At 47.5% G+C, this 15522-nt stretch overlaps 1 pseudogene; it reads left to right on the forward strand.

The window, feature by feature from the left end:
• Window positions 1-338: 338 nt before the first annotated feature.
• LOC147684925 (melanin-concentrating hormone receptor 1 pseudogene) lies at window positions 339-1340 on the forward strand (annotated as a pseudogene).
• The last annotated feature ends 14182 nt before the right edge of the window (window positions 1341-15522 follow it).

Below are 15522 nucleotides of genomic sequence, written 5' to 3' on the forward strand. Positions count from 1 at the left end.
ACTAATAGGAATGCTAGTAATACATTAATGGACATTAACGTCTCTGAAATTAATGAATTCAGGCCACACCCCATTAAGTTTAATTAATTAGTTAATTATCTTAGTTGTGCCTTTAGGATGCTAAGGTTTTTTGTCTCACCTCAATGAATTTATAAAACAATGGTTTGTATATCTGAAATGACATCAGTGCTTTTGGGCTGTATTGCACCCATACAATTTACACTGAATAGATGCCTGTATTTTTATGTCATTGCTTCCAATAGGTGGGCCTCTTTGTGTATGCATGTTATATCAAGTGGTTGTCCTCACTCCCTTGTTTTGCATTTGCAGATAACATCAGCAGTGCTACCTATACCCACTTTATAATACCAATGGTGTTTGGCATCATCTGTTTACTGGGGATCATAGGCAACGGCATCGTTTTCTGCACTGTTTGCAAGAAATCAAAATTACAGTCTGGCACCAGCAGCAGCAGTGTTCCCGACATCTTCATCATCAACCTCTCAGTCGTGGACATGCTGTTCCTTCTTGGGATGCCCTTCCTCATCCATCAGCTTCTTGGCAATGGTGTGTGGCATTTTGGAGAGACCATGTGCACCATCATCACAGCCGTGGATACCAACAGTCAGTTCACCAGCACCTACATACTGACTGCGATGGCCATTGATCGCTACTTGGCCACCGTCTACCCCTTCACATCGGCAAAGTACAGAAAGCCGCTGTTTGCCGTAGGAGTGATTTGTGTTTTGTGGCTGTTGTCTTTACTAAGCATTACTCCAGTGTGGATGTATGCTAGACTGATACCGCTACCCGGGGCAGTTCTCGGCTGTGGCCTTCGTCTACCCAATCCGGAGATGGACATATACTGGTATACTTTATACCAGTTCTTTCTTGCTTTTGCTATCCCCTTCACCATGATCTCAGTGGCTTATAGACGGATTCTATTGAAAATGTCTACAACGGAGGCTGTTGTTGCCCATCGGAGTGTTAGATTACGGACAAAGAAAGTCACCCGCATAGCCATCACCATATGCCTCGTCTTTTTCATTTGCTGGGCTCCTTTCTACCTCCTCCAATTGGTTCAGTTGGCCATGGACCAGCCAACCGTGTCTTTCTACTATGCACATTGTGTGGCAATCAGCTTGGGCTACGCAAACAGTTGTTTAAATCCCTTTATTTACATAATCTTGTGTGCCTCCTTCAGGCGAAGGTTTATTGTCGCTGTGAAACCTGTTGAGGATATTCCCCAAAGCCTTGTTCCAAACCGGCTTCACAATGGTCCACCACTTGGAAGAGGACACGCCCTGCTGCGCCTTACTCCTGTGTCTGTGGAGAATTAGGCCAAGACAGTGAGCTTGATATCAGACAGAGGTTAACGACAGTCCATATCTTAAGCACAAACCTCTTCATAGATGCACCATGCACCACAGCCTTCTCTGACATCCTCAGTATCGCAGAGAGCTGCAGAGATGGCTTGCATTGACAAAGGTCGCTGTAAATGGCCGCCATCATTGGCGTTCTTATATGGGCGTCATTATTATTTCTATCAATTGATGTTCTTCAGCCTTGTACTTGCACACATGGTCCTCAGTTTAATCCTTTCCACGTTATGGTCTTCATGCCCGAGTTATAACAGTTGTATCAAGTGCGGAAAAAAGAACTCCTGAAGACAGCTGGCGGCAGTGTAAAATGCCGTACAATATCGTTACGAGCCAGTTGTTATGCAGGCTAGGTCCATTTAAGGCTTCATAGTGGTGTTCAGTAAAGAAAACAACAATTAAACACTTTACCCCAAACCCCTCCACCCCCCGAACTACCCACCCACCACCCCTGTTCCAGGTCCAATTGCCGTCCACTCGGGCTCCATAGTCTAGCTAGATGACTCCGTTACGTCGCTTTGAGATAGCCGCAGCAGGCGCAGATATCTAGGACAGGTCACTTCCCTAAATTCCTTGGCTAAGAGCGTCAAGAAGGGTTGCCACAATTCTGATCATTTTAAATAAGCATGCAGTGTGTTTTAAAAGGCACTTAATTAGGAGCTTGCTACAGACAACTGGCTTTTTTGAGCCTCGAATGGAATTTCAGGTACTCTGCTATGAAAAAGATAGTATGTTATGATGCACATGTAACTGCCCTTGAGCTTTGGGATCCATTGTATAACTTTTAGTAGAAACAAAAGACCAGACAGAGCAAAAACACCAAACTGGGTTAGATCGAGCTGGCGTGGCACACCAGATCACACAGTTTCCATCTGACAGGGGTTTACTTTGATGACATGGTTTACATAAAGCGAATGGGTGGATATGCTATCTTGATCTGCACATCACCATATGTACAAAGGTCATGAACATTGCAATATGTCACTCTCCAACCATTCAATATTGGGCGCTAAAACGGCTGCTGTGTGATTAAAGATTGATTACTGAAATCTCAACGTGGATTTGGATCACTTTGTGGAGTTTTCTGTGTCATTTAGTACACTTTTTGAATGGACAGCACAGTGAACATTTTGCATTGATAACGATTAAACTGTTCAAGTAACTTCTATAGTGACTTTGCTCTGGTGTGCTCCAGTGCTTATGAGGTGGATTTGATGACATGGTACACGGATGTCAGGACTTTAATGCACCATTATTCCTTTAGCAGAGATGTCCAGGGTCGATTATGCTTTTTCGATTTTGCAGCAGCTGCGCTGTACTCCGTGACGTGCATCACAACAACCCCTTGGAGCTAAACTGAAATTGCATTTACATATATTGTCAGAAACAATTACTGTTTGCATAGATATTAGTCCAAGATGGGGACACGCTACATGATATTGTCCAGAACAATATATGGCTTATATGATTACTGTATGGATTGAGTATAGGCTTCTTCAAGCCGGGCTCTCCTGATGCATATCAACTTCCACAGCCATATCGTTAACTCGATGAACTCTGAATAATTTTACATTCACTGTATAATAAACTGATTATGTCAGGGACAATTAGTGCGTGACGTTAGGGAACTTCTGAGAACACGAGGCGGCTGCAGTATGGAGCTCAAGGCTCCTAGCGACTGTAAGCAACCATTAACTTAACTGTGTGCTTATCTTGTTAAAATTGTACATCTGAGGAACAGAGCTCAATTTGAAGAATGCCAAACAATCCATATATTAATGATTAACCTCAAATTGGACCGGACAGAGTTGTAGAATTATGCCATCTGAATTTCAGACAGTTAATATTCCACAAATATCATCTCATAATGATAATATTGGTCTCCGTTTAATGAAACTAATCTGGTTGTATGCTTCTCTAACAATATTAAAGCTGAAGCAATAGATGCACATAAAAATATCAATTGCAATTGTGCATTACTTCCTCTACCGACCTTGTTCTAGGTGTCCTATCATTTTTCTATCATTCTGACTTGGTTTCTGAATTAATGTTTTATCGGGAGGATGAGAGGTAACATTCATCATTACTATTATTATGCTCTTTTAGTCTTTTTCGATGTTTTTTTTTTTAGCTCTTATAGTCACTGATTCTATAGTCCTTACATTCGCCAAGACCGGCGTTCCTTTGATAATGGTACTGCTCTTATTTACAAAGAGTACAATAAAGTCAGCAGGAAAGAGAGCCAGTGAGGCCTGTATAGTAATGTTATGCTATACCGGAAAGACTAAGCATTACAAGGCAGTGGCGTAGCTAGGTGGGTGGTAGCGAGAGCAAGGAAAGGTTGACCTCCCTTGTCATAGTCTGTCGCCTCCCCCTGCTCGTCCGATGCCAACCCCCCCCCACATTTGGTGATGCAGTGTGCGCAACGAAATTCGTTTTATGTATTTAAATGTTTACTTACTTGTAAAACTCCGTAATCCATACATTATTTCCCCCCACCCTGCCCCTCCTCCTGCCCACGTCACCGCCCTATAGAAACACCTACTGCCGACCGCTACTGGATTTAGTCTTCTTTAGTCATGGTCTAAATCCCTTATTCTACCTATTAATACACGGGAGTGAGGGATAACTTGAATAGGTGTCAGCCAATTTCTTTAATAGATTCAGTTGCTGGGAGAGCCTTTATGGATAGACTATCCCAGTAGGCCAGTGTTAGAACTGGCTATTTCTGGTTGGCTAAGACTGACGTCAAAGCTAGGCAGAAACCACCATTCTAGTCAGGACAAGGGAGTCACACGCCAAGATAACCCCTGCTCACCCCGTTGGTAGCTTGGCCACGAGCTGTAAGGCTAAACTCAGAGACAATGTGTAAAGCATTTGCGCCAGCACACAACAGCAACAACATCCTAGGCACATCACAAAAGGAACTCCACACAAGGTTATATTAAAATACTTTTGTATTATCAAAACACATCAGATAGAAGTCACACATGTACATTGTGCCAACTGGCACGGGCAATATTCACAAGGGATTATTTATAGGACAGGGCCACATGAGCCACTGTCAGAATCAACACTTTTAGAAATAGCACTTCTAGAACTTATAATAAGTATAGCACAAAATAACAGTTATAGATCACATCCAGTACCTACTGGGAACAGGTAAGTACCACCTGTACTGGAAAGAACAACCACCTTAGAATAAAATACATTTAGGGGTATAAACAAGAACACATTACCCATGATGCATGAAACACATTCAGAGGAGTAGTAAAGGAAACACATGATGCCTAAAAACATTCAGAGGTGTACGGACAACCACCTAAGTGGCTCTCAGGACACCCCCGCGCCGCACGGCCACCAGCTGTTGTGTGTGTGACTTGCCACGCTGCTGCCCGCAGCCTCGCTGAGCCAGCCTCGCCGTTCCCGCCCCCGCCGTATTTGCGTGTACTGTCAATTACATTTTGTTTGCTTTTGTTTCCCCTGCATTTTGTTATCCGTTTTTGTCTCCCATTTACAGTTCTTGATATTTTTGTCATTGCCTGTGCTGTCTCTCTGCCCCCCTGTGCCTGCCCGCCCCGCTCCCCGCCGCCGTGCTAGCGGCCACGCCCCCTTTTCCTTCTGTGCCCTCCCCGCTCCCAGCTTCTCTTCCCTCCCTCCCACTTCGCCATAAATGGCAACCGCGCGGACGCGCAGCGGGCGCGCCGATTGTGCGCCGAAGGCGCGCCAAAGGTAAGGCCGTCTGCACCCGTCCGTGCCTGGACCGCGCCCAGCGCCAGGACCCCTGGCCCCCACCGACGCCAGACGACCCGACACACCTACGACGCCGCCGCCCTCAACGCACTCAATGCCGGCCGGAACCCCGCCTGCTGCCGGGCCGCCCCGAAACACTTCCACGGACCCTTCACCTGCACAACCTGCAAGTTTACCTGCCTCCGAACATGCACCGCGCCCGCCAAGCCAAACCCCAGCAGCGACCTCAAGTGCATCCTGCTCAACACCCGCTCCGTCCACAGACACGCCGTTGAACTCTGGAACCTCCTCGACACCACATCACCAGACGTCGCGTTCCTCACTGAAACATGGATGAACGCCTCCTCAGCCCCCGACATTGCCATCGCCATCCCGGATGGATACAAGATCATCAGGAGGGACCGCATCAACCAGACCGGAGAAGGCATCGCCATCGTCCACAAGAACACCATCCGCATCACGACCGACGCCGACGACCCCTACACCGCCGCCGAACACCTCCACTTCCAGATTCACACCGACCCAAAGACAACCCTCAGAGGCACCCTCATCTGCAGACCCCCAGGACCACGCACACAATTCAGCGAAGACATCACAAACTTCATCAGCCCACACGTCCTCCCCTCCGCCGACTACATCCTCCTAGGGGACCTCAACCTCCACCTGGAGAACAACAAGGACCGCAACACCGTCACTCTGCTGGACAACCTCGCCAACCTCGGCCTCAAGCAACTGGTCAACACCCCCGCCCACTACGCCGGCCACACGCTTGACCCCGTCTTCTCATCCAGCAAGCACATCGCCTTCAGCCACTCCACCGGACTTCACTGGACCGACCACAGCTGCGTCCACTTCAGCTTCAGAAAAACCACCACCCACCACCACCCGCAACAGGTTCCCCACTGAAGCTGGAGCAAGATCACCGCCGACCAGCTCACCACCTCCCTCAGCCAGAACCCACCTGCCAGCACACCGGACCCCAACGAAGCAGCCCGCAACTTCACGCAGTGGCTGACCGCCTGCGCCGACGACCTCGCACCACTGAAGAACCCTCCCAGCAAACCCAGAAGCAAGAAGGTCCCCTGGTTCACCGACGAACTCAAGGACTCCAAGAAGACCTGCCGCACCCTCGAAAGCCTGGCTCCTTGACCGGACCACTGACAACATGACCGCCTTGAAACACACGACCCGCAAGCACCACCAGCTCATCCGCACCACCAAGAAGAAATCGCTGAAGGACCAACTGGACAACAACGCCCACGACAGCAAGGAACTCTTCAGCATCGTCAAGGGGTTCTCCAACCCCAGCACTGGCAACAACGACATCACCCCTTCACAAGATCTCTGCGACTCTCTCGCCTCGTTCTTCCACCGCAAGATTATGACATCCACAACAGCTTCGGCGCACCATCCTCGCACCCAACCGCCGAACCAACGCACCCCACCGCCACCCTCCGCACCTGGACCGCAGTGACCACCGAAGACACAGCCCGCACGATGAACACCATCGACTCCGGATCTCTGACTGACCCCTGCCCCCACCACGTCTTCAACAAGGCCGACTCCACCATCGCACCCCAATTCCGAGAGGTCATCAACACCTCCTTCGTCACCGCCACCTTCCCGGAGAGCTGGAAGCATGCAGAGCTCAGAGCCCTACTGAAGAAACCAACAGCGGACCCCACCGACCTCAAAAACTTCCGCCCCATCTCGCTCCTCCCTTTTCCTGCCAAAGTCATCGAGAAGATCGCCAACAGACAGCTTGCCGCCTTCTTCGAGACGAATGGATCCCTCGACCCCTCGCAGTCCGGCTTCAGAGCCAACCACAGCACCGAGACCGCCCTCATCGCAGCCACCGACGACATCCGAGCCCTTCTCGACAACGGGGAAACAGCGGCACTCATCCTCCTGGACCTCTCCGCCGCGTTCGACACTGTCTGCCACCGCACCCTAGTCCAACGCCTCAGCAACACAGGCATCCAAGAGAAGGCATTGAAGTGGATGATGCGCCGAGACACCTCAGGGTAATTGTTCGCGCAATAAAAATCTCAAAAAAATAAAAATCTCAAAATATAAAGATCATCTCGTTCCTCGCTGGAAGAACACAGAGAGTCCGCCTCCCCCCGTTTCGTTCCGAGGCCACCGAAGTCATCTGCGGGGTCCTGCAAGGATCATCACTCAGCCCCATCCTCTTCAACGTCTACATGAGACCTCTCGCAGCCATCGCACGCCAACACAACCTCAACATCATCTCCTACGCCGATGACACCCAGCTGATCCTCTCCCTCACCAGATACCCCGACACCACCAGAACCAGCCTCCACGAAGGGATGAAAGACGTGGCCGAGTGGATGAAGAACAGCCACTTGAAACTGAACTCAGACAAGACGGAAGTTCTCATCCTTAGACCATCACCCTCCGCCTGGGACGACTCCTGGTGGCCCCCAGCCCTGGGCACCGCCCCCAAGCCGACAGACCACGCACCCAACTTGGCCTTCATCCTGGACTCCTCCCTCTCGATAACCAGACTAGTCAACGCCGTCTCCTCTTCATGCTTTCACACCCTCCGCATGCTCCACAAGATCTTTCGATGGATTCCGATCGAAATCAGGAAGACGGTCACCCAGGCCCTCGTCACCAGCCGGCTGGACTACGGAAACACCCTCTACGCCGGAACCACAGCCAAGCTACAGAAAAGACTACAACGCATCCAGAACGCCTCCGCCCGACGCATCCTGGACATCCCTCGACGCAGCCACATCTCCGGCCACCTGAGGAACCTGCACTGGCTCCCCGTCAACAAGAGGATCACGTTCAGGCTCCTCACCCACGCACACAAGTCTCTCCACAACCTGGGCCCCAAGTACCTCAACGACCGCCTGACCTTCCACACGCCCACCCGCCAGCTACGGTCCCCCAGCCTCGCCCTCGCTGCCGTACCACGCATCCGAAGAGCCACCGCCGAAGGCAGATCCTTCTCCTACCTGGCTGCCAAGACATGGTACTCCCTCCCCATCCACCTTCGGCTGACCCAGGACCACCGCGCCTTCAGGAGACAACTCAAGACCTGGCTGTTCGAGCAGTAGCGGCCCCCTTCCCCAAGCGCCTTGAGACCCTTCCGGGTGAGTAGCGCGCTATACAAGTGCTATGATTGATTGATTGATTGATTGATTAAGTATCACACAGCGTTTAGGGGTCTAGGAAAGAACACATTACCCATGATGCATAAATATACATTCAGAGGAGTAGTAAAGGGAAACACATGATGCATAAACCTACACATTCAGCGGTGTTAAGAACAAGGCACATGATGCATCACAAACACATTCAGAGGTGCAGCGCTAGGAGACACATGACGCCTAAAACATTCAGAGGTGCAGCGCAGGGAAAGAAAGACACATGATGCATAAAAACATTCAGAGGTGCCCCAACACAACTCAATAGCGCAAAAACACACAGTAGGCAATTACCATCCTAAACATAGCAGGTAACCACATTGCGCAGAAATCACATCCCAGCCCCCATCTAATAAAGGGACTAAAGAGCCCTGTGTCCAGAATGTCAGGGCGCGCTGCCATGCAGCGCCAGCCAGGGGTGCGCCACTGGCGCAAAACCTAAACGTAGCAGGTGCCCACTACTTGCTGGGCACCTGGAACACTCACAAGACCTAAACGGTGCAGCTGCCCACTAATTGCTGGACAGTGGGGAAACAAACTGCGACAGGGTCCTCACTGACCCTTGAACAGAACTGTGCCAACTGTTGGAGCCACATAGGCTCTGCCACAACACTGCGCAGAACGTTGGAGCCACACAGGCTCTGAACAATTACGGCCCATGGAGCCCTCAGGCTCAGCAAACAGTGGCACCTCGAGCCTCGCTGGGCTCGTAAATCAACTGTGGCACTGCGGAGCCTCTCTGGGCTCGACAAATAACTCTGGGACCTCGTGGAAGTCCCTCGCAGGGGGGGCTCGAATTAGCAAGAATGCCCCCGGAGGCTTTCACTAGGCTCAAAGACAAGTAAGGCCCCTCTGAGCCTCGCAGGCTCTTAAACAGAGAATTGCCCCTCTCGTGGGAGTCCCTCGTGGACTCGGAAACGGCCTCCAAATGCTCTGCACACCGGAGGGGAGGGGCGGGCACCGGCAATGTGCCCCGAAGCCCCCCCCCTCCTTCGGCACAAACTCACCGGCTCTCTGGGCAGCGGGGCTCTTCTGTGCTCGCGGTGGGGGCAGGGACCGGCAATGTGCCTCGTGCCCCCTTCGCTCTTCTCCTCATGCCGCTCCTCTCGCTGCAGGGCTCCCTCCGCTCACGGGAGCCCTGCAGACCGGCCGCCATCATTCTTCCTCCTTCCCCGGGCCGGCAGACAATCACGGCGCGACCCGGGGAAACATCACCAAGGAATCCCGGGCCAGCCAATGGCAGCGCAGCAACTTCTTCCTCTGCCAGCCAGTGGCAGCGCGGCCCATCGGGACGAGCCCCCACAGCGGCCCAATCCCAGTGCGGCCCCTTCAGTGCTTCGTCCCGGGCAGCGGTTGTGAAGGGGGAAAATGCCGGGTGGGCACCGGCTTCTTTAAAATAATTAAATAAAAACAGGGTGGCACCCGTGAATCAACTAAATAAATGGGGAATAACAGAGCTACCAAGCACTAGAGGACCAACAAGGTCCTAGTGAAAATAAAAGCGCTCCCAGGTGCTTAGAGCAGGAATAAAGCGCTCCCAGCGCTAAAAGGACATCCAAAGTCCAGCAAAGTCCTTCAGGGGTCCAGGACCTCAGCAGTCCAGGACATAAGGTGGAGCCCAGCAGCTCCCAGAACAGGAAGGTCCATCAGATACCCAGGGGCTGGGCAGGGCCCAGGGATTCCCCTGGGCCCAAGCAGCAGCATGCCCCTGGCAGATTCAAGTCCAAAATCAAGAACATGTTTAGAGTGTCACAGCACCCTTTTTATACCCAAACTCCTTTGTCTAAAGGGTGCAGTGTGAGAACCAGCTAGAACTGGTTATAGGGAACTCTTTTCAGTGTGAGGGGCAGAGGCGACAGTCGCCCAGCATGAGGTGGAGCCAGCATTGGGGCAGGCAGGCAGGCACAGCCCTCTTCACTCCCAGGTGCTATCTCCTCCCACTTCCCTGGCTGCAGATGCAGCCTTTCATCCACGGGCTGACTCGGACAACCTCCTGGGGCTTCCCAGCCCCTGTCACCCTCAAACCAGACAGGGGCTGGACCCAATTTTATTAATTCTTTATATAAATAATATGGAAAATACTGAAAGACAGGATATGTTAAATATTGTCTCCCGTCCTATTCCTAATCTTTTTTATGCTGAGGACGCAGTGCTATTGGAACGTACTGCAAATGGTCTAAAGAAAATGGTTGGCTCTTATGTTTTGTTTATGGATCAACTTGATTTCAGTACCAATATCATAAAAACGTTTTCCATGTTGATTGGTGCTAAATTGACTACGACAGGGTGCTTAAAGATCAACAGCACCATTATTAGAAAGGTTGACTCTCTCTGTTACCTTGGTGTACAAACTGGTTCTATGACCTGCAAGAGGCACCAATATGTTAAATCTATAGACTCTGTTTTTTAAATATTCTACCAACTTGGCTTCCAACCCTATTAAAACAATGTTAAATTTATCAGTTAAAGTGATTTTACCACTTGCAATGCAGTTGGAATTTGTTGCTATGCCAACACTGCCAACATTAAGACCGAGGATAATATATTTTTTATACATTTGCTCATGCTACCCCAAAGTAGCTCAGCTTCCATCTGTCACGAAGAGCTTGGTCAACACTTCTTGAGTGACATCATCTAACTCCAGCCCATTCTCCTATGGGTTTTTATATGGGCCAAATCGGAAACATCATTTAACAGGGCCTTCATCACCGACCATATGGTTCTTGACGGTGCACACAACATATGATGGTTGAAGTACATCAAAACCACATATTATAAGCTTGGCAGTTCAGAATAATTTACCAGCCCAATTTATATAACAAAACAAGACTTCTGTTGGGGTAATTTCTGTCACACAGGCATTGAGGGAGAGTGGAAAGAGGATTGCTGAAGTCAACTGTAAGATCTCATATGCTTGTTAAAATTGTTCCGTATATTGAGCCACATCCTAAATTTATACTGTAAGAAATTGGGTTGCTGGTTGAGTGGAGTATTACCCTGCTCAAGCAACAGCAACAATCCCTATCAGGGTGAATCACTACTAAATTAACCTGTGCTTAACCCTCAGGTAGCTTGCCACAAAAGCAGTCAGGCTTAACTTAGAGGCAATGTGTAAAGTATTTATGCAGCACACAAACAGTAATAAAGTAAAAACACAGCACAAGAAAAAAAATCCCACACCACTTTAAAAGAACACAGTACATTTTAATTAATTATTTTACACCAAAATGACTAAAAGCCAAACAGTAAAACTGGAGTCATGAATTATTTAAGTTTAAGGTAAAAACTAGTGCCGGAAAGATCAAAGTGCCAAATGTGGACATCTAGTCGCGCAAGGATGGGCCAAAGTAAACAAATATGGGTGACCGTGATGGAGCGTGGGTTGGATACATTAAGTGGATTGGGCCAGGTTCGTGCTTACTTTGTTACATACAAGAAACTTTGTGGAAAAATGTCTGAGAAGGCAAAGTTCAGCGGGGCAAGACTCCAAGCTGAGTCCGAGGGGGAGGCATCGTCATCAGGGAGCCGCTGGACTATGTCACTGTGAAGATTTTTTTACGTTCGGACTTGGTCTCTTTTTTGGAAGTCTAAAATCTCCAGCTGAACTAAGTTGCAAGCTGTATTCAACGATAGCTTCATGATATCAGATACCCCTTCTACAAAGTTCCGCAAAACAGGATTGCCTGCTGTGGAGAAGAAACACAGCAGGAGATGCAGCAAAGTGAGGCAGACGGGCAATGCACCTTGGGTGGATCAACAAGCAGATAGGTACCAGTCTCCTCCCAGTTCTCAGAGCACTCTTTAGCCCAAACATTTTTAAGTCTCTAGTTTTTGATTTTGGCTATCTACGCACCTTTGGCACAACTTCCAAGGGTCCAGGACTGGAGAGGCACTAATTGGAGGCTCAGGACTCACTCAGACTCAGGGTGGGTCCAGGTGCAAGGTTCAAGACGGTTGGAGCCTTTTCTGTCCCTGAAGGTCTGATCAGAAGGCCAGCCAGCAAGCCCTTGGAGTCACTCTGGTAGTCTGAGTTCAAGAAGTGGAAGCAGCAGGGCAGGCCTCATAGAGTTCAAGGCAGGCTTCAAGCAGCAGAGCAGTCCTGCCAGGTGCAACAAAGCGTTATTTTAAGTACACAGAATTCCACAGCAGCAGGCAGTCCTCTGAAAGTCCTTCCGCAGGTCTAGAAAGTGAATTTAAGAGTGGGTCTCAGGGTAATATATATATTTTTTGTCATACCTTGTGCCTTATTTGAAGTAGGTTACGTTTCTGGAGATGTTCCTTTCAAGTGATTGCAGTTTCTTGCCTTCCCTGTCTTGACTACTCCAGCCTGACAACAGGAACAATAAGGGAGTGTGAAGGCAGCATAAAGCCTATTGATTTGCAATTGGCATTGTGCCCATCTCTGGACTCCATCCTGCCAGTGATTGCCCATCAAGGCACACCTAATCCCTATATTGTGTGGCTATATGGGAGAAATAAACAAATTCCAACTGCTAAATACAGCCAGTCATGTGCAATGCACACTTTAATTTTGTTTCTCTATGTGCGGAAAAAGAAGGGCCTTCGTGCACTGAGTCAGAGCTATATGCACTGAAGGCACATTAAAATTCACTACACAAATGAGCGCCCTTCGCAAGCTTCTAAAATTTATGGTGATTATTCCAATTAAGGTTTGTTTGAAACTAAATACAAAATAGTTCATTTGGAATCACTTTATTACTATGTAATAATCACATTTGAGGCAACTGATTTAATTGTTTTGCATAGCAAACCAAAATGGTCATATCACCACCTTGTACTTTTTACTCACCTATACCAAAAACCCACCACCTGGTGGAATGAGTCACATGACCTAGACAAAATGCATAGCTCCTGATCGTCTTGTTAAGACAGTATTATCTAACAGATATCCAAATGTGGTAAATGTACACACACAATGCTAAATGGAACATTTTCAATGGACCCATTTTTATTCTGACCTATGTTGGGCCATGGCTAAACATGATTTTACAATTTCCTAGCCACTGATTTGAATGAAGATCATATGAATAGCCTCAAACAAAGCCAAACAATTTCTACCTTTAAGACAAACTGTCTACCTGTAGCGCAGCTCTCAACATGTCCAAAGTCATGAAGGTGACTTTCAAGCGAATGTTCAAATCCCAGCATGCTTGGCACTATGGAGTTAAAAAAATAGTACTGGCTGACACTCACCGTCATGGCAGGGGTCATTTGAAAGACGTGCATGAGTTTTTATTACAAATATTTTCCCATTCCACCAGCAAAAAAAGGCTACTTTACAGTCTTTCAACTATGGAAAAATAGTGACACCAGGACAAATGGTCAAGAGGGCAATGTGAGTGTAAACAACACACATGAAGTACGTATTTGGTTATTTGGACAAGGGCATTAACTCATTCTTTCCTATGTAACACAGCTGGTGGAGCAGCTCCATTTTCAGTGGTCCACGGCCAACAAATTCACCTTTCACATCCACCCCCCACTAACAACCAGTTTGTCAGTTGATCAACTGGCTGCCACTCCTCCCGCAGTGTTTCTATTCCGCCAAAAAGTATCACTATTGCAAAACATGGTGGCAAATGCACATTTACTAAATTGAAACAAATGTCAACACATCCTTCTTTCTATAAGGATTCCATCCTAACTACTAGATGTTATAAATCTCTGACTGTATATAGGTACTTTACATTTAGGTATCTGTTCTCATGTAGTGCTTTTAAGGAACTTTAGGATGTACATAGCAAATCATTATTTAATATGAGGATGGACAGGATGGCACCTAAGTAATCCCAAAACCAATGCACAAAAAGCTCTCTGGCAATTCCAGCAGGTTTGCACCATTATAGCTTTTTGACCATCATAAACTGCTTACTAATTACAATTGCCATTTTAGTGACCATTTCTTTTACAGTATGCTCGTGATTACTGAATACATATAGTAAAAAAATTCCTCCATTAATATGGAAGTAGGGTCTAAATCCATCTGCTTTAAGTGAAACTAAAGAGGTCTCTAAAAGGAGAGTAACCAAAGAAGCTATCTAGAAATCCTTTCCAAAGGGCATGTCCTATGTCATGAAGTGTGTGGCTTAAAACATGAAAACTGAAATCCTATGCTTCACATAGTGTGCCCCTCACCACTACTAGGGTGCATTTCTGTGAGTTTTCTTTTATTGCACCTAGACATATACTACAACAACAGGCATAGGCCTAACCCAAGTAGACCTTGAATTGACAATGTTTATTAGCAGTATCAATTAAATGAGTAACAAGCATTTGTCTTTCTTACCAATTGAATTTAAAATGTTTCAATTCAAAAAATTTGAGATTGTGATTTAAACATTACTGAGGTCTGTTGCAAGAGTAGTGGTCCTTAGAGAATTTAAGACTGTTCAGTTCACACCACTTTACTCTGGCGTCTCTGTTTTGTAGATATTTGGGGCCAGATATACGAAGGCTTTTCATGGTTGCAAACAACCTGATCACGAAAATGCCTCTTAGTATTTACAAATCACAAATTGTGAGTCGGTAAAATGTTACCCAATCTCAATTTGGGTAGGCAACCTAATACCAATTCTGTATTTGGAAACAGCATGTTTTGGACGTACCTTTCAAATACTGCATCTGAATGGTATGTATTAATGTTGTGCGACCGAAATATGGCTGGAAAACAGTAATATTTCACCGACTACAAACATGTAGTAATTAACCATGCACAAACAGGAAGGAGACCCAAGGGACCTCTGCCCCTTTGATGATGAAAAAAAATTAAAGAGTTAAAGAGAAGGCAGCAGTCCTATCAAACACTGCCTACTTTTAAAATATATTAGTTACATGTTTATGTTTGATTTTAAATACATCCAATGTTCCTTTAAGGAAAATAGGCTGCGTCGTGAAAAAAAGATTGCCTTATATAATAGCAATCACATACATGGTGATCTGCTGACCCCAAAAGGTAACCATCCCTGTGATGGCTGCAATTCCTAGTGGGTTGCAAATTGTGACTGACTTTATTAATATTCATGAAATAGATAGATCTGTGACCCACTAGGAATTGGTATTTTGCAAACTAACATATAAGAACATAGGTTGGTTCGCAAGATACAACACTAGTCGCAAACTGCGACTAGAATTTCGCGACTGATACTTCGTACATATGGCCCTAGATTCCCCCTTTCTCTCCACATCTTTCTGAA

This window comes from Lissotriton vulgaris, chromosome 10 (assembly GCF_964263255.1).
Source record: "Lissotriton vulgaris chromosome 10, aLisVul1.2, whole genome shotgun sequence".
Taxonomy (NCBI): Eukaryota; Metazoa; Chordata; class Amphibia; order Caudata; family Salamandridae; genus Lissotriton; species Lissotriton vulgaris.